The following is a 10,063-nucleotide window of genomic DNA, read 5'->3' as shown; positions in this document are numbered from 1 at the left end:
AAAATATAACACTTATCACTTTTAAATTTCATAAACATGTTCGATGCAATAATATATATCGAAAACACGTTTATATCTTAATTTTAATTGTTTATTTAAACCAGAATGTAAATTTGATATACAGTTCGTTTCAGACGTTAAGCATCTGTTTAATTAAGTGTGCATTCCCTGTACATACGAACATTTTCACATTAAAACATATGTTTACATACTTAATACACATTCTTTAAATTGATATAAATAACGTGGAATCAAATGTGTCGGGGAGTTTGTGTTGCTCACTTAATTTAAATTCCCTGGATTCATATCTGAAAAAAGATTGTTATTTTGGGAACAAACTTTTATGGATTTGACGTTTAAAATTGATGACGTAAAAAAACTTATGATGCAATTAAATTCCTACAGTTGTACAGCTCACCAAAAATGATGCTTTTTGGTTTCATATCGCCAATTTTTAGCTTATTAACAGCAGTCGCACATGTTATAAACGCATTGGAGCATTTGTTGGTAACAGTTACTATTGACACACAAATTAACAGTTTGAAAAACTGATATATTGATCAATGTCAACAACCCGTGCATTAGGCATCATGCAGACAGTACAGCTGAAAGACAATTTTCCATGTATGATCCCATCTATCACAGAAATTATAAATCGATCTCTGGTGGAAGGTTTATTTCCAATCGAATGGAAACATGCGGTAATAAAACAATTGTTAAAGGAACCAGGATTTCACAAGAACTACCAAACTACCGATCAGTCTCAAATCTATAAATTTTTCACAATTCTTAAAAAGGTTGTATTAATGCAGATCACAGTTCACATAGAAAAGAACAGCTTAATGTCATTTCATAGTGCTTATCGCAACAACCATAGTTTTGAAGCAGCTATGCTCAAAATGCACCATGACCTTCTTAAAGCGATTGATCAGTACCGAGTAAAATTTGTTGTTATGATTTGTCCTTAACAGATACCGCCTCCCAATCGCAGTTTAAATCGGAACTCCTCTTAACTGTATAGAATCTTATCTGACCGAAAGATCAATGCGATTTGATGTGAATAACTGACAAACTCTTCGTCAAAGTCTCATCCCATTAAGTACATAATTCCACAAGAGCCCGTGTGTCGGTCCAGTGATATTACCATGTACATCGCTGAGATGAATAATCATTGCCTGCCACCGGGATTATATCCCAGTCTTTTGGAATAAAAGACAACGGCCTCAACTGATATAGCGATTAACTCTTTCAGTGCTGGAACTGAATTTTGAAGGCCATTGCAAACAGTTTGGATCCAGATGAGACGCCACAGAACGTGGCGTCTCATCAGGATCCAAACTGTTTGCTATTCTGATAGTATTCTTTGAAAAAAAAATCGAAGAAAATGAAATTTTAGAAATTCAGCAGACAACATTTTAGCAGACGACAAATTTCCCAGCATGCAAAGGGTTAAGGCACACAGTAAATGGCTGTAATATTACCTCCCTGTAAGTTTTCAATTGCTTCTCAACAATTTAAATGCAAACAGCACACAGATACCAACTTAGTCCATTATTTCTCATTGTATAAGCCTTATAATTTTGTAAATTTTAATTGAGGTATAGTCGAATACTCATTAACGAAAAAAGAACTACTAGGTCAATCTTTTAATTATCTTAATTCATTTCTTTAATTAAATTATTTATCTACTAACACTTTCATAACTTCTTCATTATGTTTGGAATGTAATTGTGTGCTTGCATATACCTTATTTCAACAACCAATCTTATATACAAAGTCTCTAAGTTAACCATCGCTTTAAGATAGAAGTTATCTTCTAAGTATTGTACTATAAAATAAGTGGTATACAAATGAAGTTCAACATACTGCAGTTTTTACAATCAAAACCCTACATGTATGTATGTCAAAGCACTGTCGAGTAAATAAGTCTTCTTCTGCGATAGCGCAAATTAATTCTCGTATATAAACAAGGTTAACTGTGAACTGATTGCATTTGTATACTCATGTTAACCCTTTGCATGCTGGGAAATTTGTCATCTGCTAAAATGTCGTCTGCTGAATTTATAAAATCATCATTTTCTTCACTTTTTTTTCAAAGAATACTATCAGAATAGCAAACAGTTTGGATCCTGATGAGACGCCACGTTCTGTGGCGTCTCATCTGGATCCAAACTGTTTGCAAAGGCCTTCAAAATCCGGTTCTAGCGCTCAAAGGGTTAAAAGATGTTTTTCAGCAAACAGCTTCAGAACATTTGGTATGCCAAGTTACGTACACAGCACGACGTTTCGAGTGCTGCGCTCTGATGAATAACAAAAAGTTATGATCATTTTTCGAAACCTAAACGCAAGTGTGACGGAATTTCAGAAGGACAGACAGACGGACAGTACGATCACTATAAGCCATCCTACCGGGGGGATAAAAATACTTATTTATTTAAAAAAAATCATGATACACATAGAAAACTCTCACGAATGCGGGGGCTTTCGCTTTATCTAATCAAAAATGGTGAAATATTAAAAAAGACATTCTTTAAAATGTTACCTGGTATTATTCTCCCAACACAGATCTTAACAAGTGATGTGTTTGAGAAACACTATGCCCCCTTTTGAGAGATTTTGACCCATATATTTGACCTTTGACATTGTTGGCTGACCTTGACCTTTCACCACTCAAAATGTGCAGGTCAATGAGATACACATGCATGCCACATATCAAGTTGCTATCTTCAATATTGCAAAAGTAATGACCAAGGTTAAAGTTTTAGGACAGAATGACAGACAGACAGGCAAAAAACAATATACCCCCTCTTCTTCGAAGAAGGGGGCATAAAAAGTCACGTGGTAAAGGCACCGTGAGTAAGGAGTGTAAAATTTTTATACTTCCAGTTTTATACAAAAATCAATAGAGACACTATCAGCCTTGAAAACTGCATATTAATCAAGAAGGTACAATAATTACAGCTACACAGTTAAAGAGTGTAACAGTTGAAGCAGTGTCACACTGGAGGCGTGGCCCGGCTGGGAGGGGTATATCTTTACAGGGAAGTCCCAGACCATGTTCTCCGTCTGCAGAGTGGCGGGCCCGCGCCACGTGCTGCTGTCATCGTCAGCAACACGCAACTCGCCCTGTATTGGCTCAACCGTGGTGCTGAACTCAACGTGCAGGAGCAACCTCTTGCATACTGTAATACAGGGGCATGCAGGTTTGTTGGTGATACATTTTCTAAGTAACTTATGTTTTTGTTACTGTTATCTGTTAACCCTTTTCCCGCTCAGAGGAAAAAGTGAAAATGGCTATATGAAACCAGCATAAAACAGAACAGCCTGCGAATAACTTGCAGTCTGTTCAGGTTTCATACTTCTGTTTGCTGCTTATCAGTATCTTATAGTTGGAAATAAAGCCTTTAAAACTTGAATCTAGTAAAAAAAGTGTCTTAAATTTTATTTGATTTTTTAAGGGACTCCAAACGCGTCCACGTGCGTATCTGAGTGGTAAAGAGTTAAACAAAAATCCCATGCAAATTCAGGGCTTCCTGTTGCTCAAAATTTTCTTTAGTTAAATTCACTTAACAATATGGAAGTTCTTCTCATTTGGGATGTTTTCAGGTAATTTTAGAAGAAAATAATGTAGCAAAAGAAAAATTAATGTAGCCAAATTTGCTAATTTGTTGCAATTGGCTCAATTGGGGAATAGCAGAGTAAGCCCTGCAAAAGACAAAAATTTCACCAATATGCGTGATGAAGCCAGGGGTGACAGAATCCTCACCTTGTTTTTACAGATATGCAAAATCTAATCAAACAACTCGTCCTTCACAATTCCACTGTTTCCAAAAATGTGTATCTGATACTAAAACAAAACATCCATGCAGAATACAGACATCTCACCAATATCAGTAATGAAGCCAGGGGTGGCGGTCAAGGGGACCGCGACACTGAAGTGAGACTTGAGCGTGTTCAGACACGTGTCCTGATGAGTACATATGACGTGACAGAGCTGCCCTGGGCGGACTTCTTCCTGCACTCCTCAGAGATCGTCTCCTCGCTTTGCAATGTCATGCTGAACTGGAAATACAAGCAAATTCGTTGAATTGATATCCCCCGCCAACTTGAAAATGTTTGTGACAAACGGAATGGCGGATGGACAATGCCTATTCTATATCCCTCCTCCTTTTGCCAGGGATATTAAAACAAGTAGTATTAATGTGTTACAGTAACGTTGGAGTTAAGTGACGCAGGAGTTATACAAAATATTGTCTGCCTTTTGACCGGAACAATGACGGACAGACAACGCCTATTCTATATCCCTCCCCTTTTGGCGACTGATTATAAAACAAGTAGTATAAATGTGTTACAGTAAAATTGGAGTTATGGATGTATTATCTGCCTAGTGACCGCGAGGTCCTGGGTTCGAAGCCCACTTGTGTTGGTATTGTTCTCGAGATCATTTTCAAATACACCAAGTATTCAAACTACCCAGAAAACGGACTCAAAAGTATCTTTTAAGACTTAGGCTTTTGATGCAATAAAGCTTTAATAAATATGTTTATGTTTTAAGTAAACTCATGGCGTAATGAATTTTCCCTCTGTAATACTAGTATACAGTCCGGATATGATTTTTTATCCTCATATTTGACCTTTGACCTGTATGTATTCTTGACCTCTGAGCTAGGTACACGGGTTTTGTTCACAACTTGCGGTCAGCACATGGGGATAATTTGTGGAAAGTTTTTTCAAAATTGCCTGATAAATAATGCAGTTATATTTCAGGCAATTTAAGTGTAGGTTTGAAAGATACAGTACAAAAAAACTGATTTATCTGCAAATATTTGACATTTTGTCTATTTATTGATTTGTTAGTGTTCCTTCATTGATTCGTGATTGTCTCATAACGGAAGCATTTTTGCGGACGATTGAAATGTGTTTATGAACATATATCAAAATGAAATCATAAAGACATGTGTTTATGTTCAAACGTAAACACGTTGCAAAAGCGCCCACGATTTTGTTGGTAGTGAATTAACACTGTTATATAAAAAAAGAATTTACGGACACGTTTTGAATCATATCAAATGTTCCTTAATGTTTAGAAAATGATGTTTACCAATTTGTAGACAATAACTCGCTACAGCAATCAATATTTAACGTGAAACATGCCATGCTTTGCTTTTCAAAAACTAACGAAAATCCGTAAATTGTATGCAACTGACAGTTGTTATAATGCTATGTCAAAAATATTCCTCGTGCAGTGTTTATTTGATTGATTGTGAACATTTGGCGTTATTCGGACATATTACTGTCAACGATTTTTTGGTCTGCAAATTTTAGCCGATGAAGCTGCCTCGTTTTACCTAAGCGTGGCTATGATGCTTATTTATCTTACGACGCATTTACATAATAAGGCGTTATTTTCTAGACGACTAAGGAAATCCCAATCACGCTTTGTATAATAGTTAAGTTCATGTCAAAATGCTCGTTTTAATACCGGTCTTCAAATAATATGTAACAAATTCTTTAACCGATACCTTGTCCTACACATTCCTCGCAGATAGTTAAACCAGTCGTCGAAATTCGCACTAGTCCGACAGCAAAAAACTAGTATTTTTTCTTTCCGGCTTGTAGGAAATCCAATGTTACAAGCCCGACGTGCTTGTACAATTCATTTAACAGAAAACGAGTTCCACTTTCATTTTCAATATTTGTAAACAAAGTGTTGAGCCGCTTAAATCAACAGCCGCTTACTAGTATGTTTTAACACACTGCGCACACGTACTGGGCAATCAGCCGATAATTGGATAACTGCGCATAAAGCGCATGGTTTTGTGGTTCCCGGATTACCGGTACTGTTATGTAAAATAAATGTTTTGCGTTGCGTTCGGGACACAGAGAGTAATGGCCGAACATTTGTCATTCAAGTACGTCGTTGAAGAATGCGAATCTGAGGTAACTGTGATTGACGCATTTGTCAACTGGCTTTTCGTAGAATAACCTGGCACTTAATTGCTTATATATTTTCTGGTGGTTCAGGTTTGCTCTCTCTTTCACATGGATATATGGGATGCATTTTTGCTTATTTTTCACCTAAACTTTATGTATATATTTATAATTGTGATTTGGATGAAATCCATGTGTGAAATTAATTTCTTCTTATTTCAGGATCCGAAAGAGGCTGGCTCAGATGACGAGGAAGCTAACTTGGATGAGGATGAAATTAATAAGAGATTTGTATTGTAGTCTAAAGATTGAATAAATGAATGCTTCTTTGAATGTTTTATGTTATGTTTATCTGCATTTTTAACAAAAATGTTTGGGCTAGTAAAATCTGACTCGGGCTTGTTCAAATTCCCATAGTACTAGACCGACTTGCTTGTAGATTTAAATCTGAATTTCAATGACTGGAAATGCTGACAAATGATTTTATTTCTGTTTTTTTTTGTACATGACACATTGAATACTAAAAGATTTTGACAAATGATCTATATAGTTGCAAACTATAAATATTCTCAAACATTGGAGAATTAGAAAGCCCTCGTGCCAATTGACATCATAGCTACCAGCCGAGCAACCATAAACTGAATGTTTATAGACCATAACCAAAGGTCGAGGTCCGCATTATGTTTGTCAACTTCCTCAGTAGTCTCTATTATGCCATCGGGCCCGAGCATGGGTTTTCCTTTTCTTTCAACATACCGAACATGGTCACCATATATATATAAATATATATATATATATATATATATCACCCTGTGTATAAGTGACGATTTAACATAACGAAAGGTTTAACTTTTGACCTAAGTTGTCATTCAGAACATCGTTGTAAAATAATTAAAATACAATTCATTTCAAGGTATTGGTAAATTTTTAGACACGATCACAACATTTTATCAAATGAATTACCGATAACTGTATAATGAAGAACAACACCACTCAATTTTATTCAAGTACATTGTACATGCATATAATTTCATCAAACGGCAGTCCTTTGCTTGATGCTTTATGATAATGATTGTATCAATCGCAAACCAAAATCACGTAAACAACATGTCCACATTAATAACGTCAAAATCATTTTCAATAGCGATGAAACGACGTTGATTATTTGAAAATGGCTCTAACATCAGTCGGTGCATGCTGAAAAAGTGTAGTCGGTTTATCTTTGATGTTTAAAGAGCTCGCTACGAACGTAAGGCGGTCATTTAAATACATCTATACAATAAATAAGAATACATATTATCAAGGTAAACACAATCGGGTGTTATCGTGAAGCCGTGATACATGAAATTACTATATACATACGTTTACTTTTGTATCACTATATCTCTAGGCCATACATAAACATACTTATTACATAGTATTATGTCCCTTGTGGTAATACGGTGAACATAATTTTGCAAACAATTCTCTTTTATACTGAATGGCATTTCCATTAGAAGCAAATTCTAAAAACTACAATATACAGAAATAGATTACAGAACAAATATTTAAAGTAAATAAATAGATAACTTACATACGACGTTAAAAAGTATGCTAAAATGCATCGAATATGTATTTCCGGTGAAAATACAAAGATTGCATCGTTAACGATAACTACGGTATAAAGAATGAAATCTCAATACCTATGTTTGAGGTCCGGTGATTGTACGGAACATGTTTATCTGACCCTACGTCCAATTGTGACGCTCTTCTACCTGCCAAGTTCAATAGAACTTTGGATATCTCGCTTCTTGTTTATATTGTGCTTTGGAGCTCATAGTATCTAACTGGAGGCTATAGCTCAAGGTGTGAGAAATCTGAGCTGAAGGCAGAAACTCTTTAAGCATCTTAACCTGAGCTGAACCTCGGCTGAAGCCTCTTTAAGCATCTTCACCTGAGCCGAACCCCGGCTTAAGCCTATAAAACGTGAGTCTATAGGTCAGGTTATATATAGGAACCTTTGGCGACGTGTGATATTTGCAACGCATAACACACACGTTCTGTGCGATCACTTGCAGACCTTTTGATATCATCCTAACGTTTGCATGCACGTTAAGATTTGAGAATGTTAATCACATTTCGCACTAAAAGGATATGGGCATCAATCTGTGAAAAAAGGATTTAACGCATGTGCGTACTGTCGTGCCAGATTAGCCTGTACAGGCCGCACTTTCCGCCTAACTGGATTTTCGGTAAGAAGACTTTCTTTAAACGAAAAATATCATAAAAGCGAAAAGTGTCGTCCCTGACTACACAGGCTAATCTGGACCGACAATTTACGCACATGCATTAAACCCCCTTTTCACATATTGAGGCTCGTATGTCTGAGACTGTTGCAATTGTATTAAATTTGGCAATTTTCATATTCTACCTACCACATTGGCCTGTCAATGCGGATTTCTTAAGTATCGTTTATTCTTCTTTTGACAATACTTTTTTGCAATTTGAATACCAATCAATTAATGACTGAAAGAAAGTTGACAATGCATTGCACTTTGTTGATAATAAAAGCAATAAATGCCGACGTTGTTTGTTTTACTTATACCACCATAACAAGTAATAAGTTAGGGATGTCTGTACCCGTGCGACCATATACCAATGCATCTCCAATATGTAGAATGACCAAAATCCCCATAATTTATTTCATTAAATGACCAAACTGATGTGTTGTGTTGCGCTTTCCATTCCGATCATTGATATATGTCATAAATGCAATTTAAAACATTATTATTTATATTGCCCGTTATATTGAATAGCATGCTGATATATAGTATTATAACGCGATTTCGTATCAGAAACACATACAACATCATCATTGAACAGTTAAGTCACTGGTGCAATTATTACACTGCATTTATTTAATCAAAACGTGTATATATCTCAGTATTATGAAATCAACAACTTAACCCATTTATGCCTAGCGTCCTGAAAAAAGGACGTTGCAAACAGCGTAGACCCAGATGAGACGCCGCATAATGCGGCGTCTCATCTGGGTCTGCGCTGTTTGCTTAAAGGAGTTTCTGTAAGAAATATTCTAAATATAGAAAAAAGTATACCAGACACCCCTAATTTTGGAAATAAATTGATCCAATATAGAAGGATGGGAGAGTCCTCTGGGCATAAATGGGTTAATCTCAACATATCTAAAACCAATGAAAGCAGCAACGACACCACTTGAGATATTGTGTTCAATATTTAGTACAAAAGCAAACGGACATAATTTTCATATGTACCAATTGCAAATTCAGGTCTTTATGCACTAATTTGTACTTCAATCAGGGCTGATATTCTAGGATGATTTCAGGAACATGCAAAGGAAACATGGAGGACTAATACCCATATATGTTCTATATTTATACATGACAAGATATCCACTCCGAAATACCGCTATTCAAAACCATCGTCAGAGAATACACAATTTCTGTAGTTCATATAAAGCTCAGCGTACTTGATTGTTTCGTGATTTTAAATTTGTTATTGCCCCACCAAGTTTTAAAGTTTTAGTTAGGAAAGACCGACAAATCAAATGACTAAGCAATAGATCATTCAGGGATTGTTCACAGTTTATCAAAATCAACTTGTTGTCACAGAATCAAGAAATAAATGAATAACGAAGATCCGTGTACGAAATAACAATAATGCCGCAGACGTCTACTGAAAATACACTTTCGTTTTCGAAAAATCATCGTTAGAAATTGATAAAATTATAAAGCGTCTCAGAAACGATTAAAAAATTTCGATTTCTTGTGTTATCGTTATATTTTGTAACAACAAGTGGATGGTTTGCAAAGTATAAAACAAATGGCAACCCTTGTGAAGACAGATGGTCAGGTCCGGACATAATGTAGTCGTAAAAGCTCAACGACGACCCGAACATACACTCTGAATAGCACACATACACACGTGAAGACGGATAGCTGAGTAATTTCGGCGCTTGTGCTTTTATTCCACGGGTCAGTGGTGCGAGCCCTGGTGCGGTTTTTTCTCTTTCTTTACTTTTATTCTTGTTTTTATATTGTAGCTCTTTAGTTATGTTTATATTTATCAATCTAAAGCATTTGATGACAAACTTCAAAACATGCCAAAATCTGTG

Source organism: Dreissena polymorpha, chromosome 14 (genome assembly GCF_020536995.1).
Source record: "Dreissena polymorpha isolate Duluth1 chromosome 14, UMN_Dpol_1.0, whole genome shotgun sequence".
NCBI lineage: Eukaryota > Metazoa > Mollusca > Bivalvia > Myida > Dreissenidae > Dreissena > Dreissena polymorpha.
The sequence above is the reverse complement of the archived record's forward strand: the minus strand, read 5'-3'. Positions refer to the sequence as shown.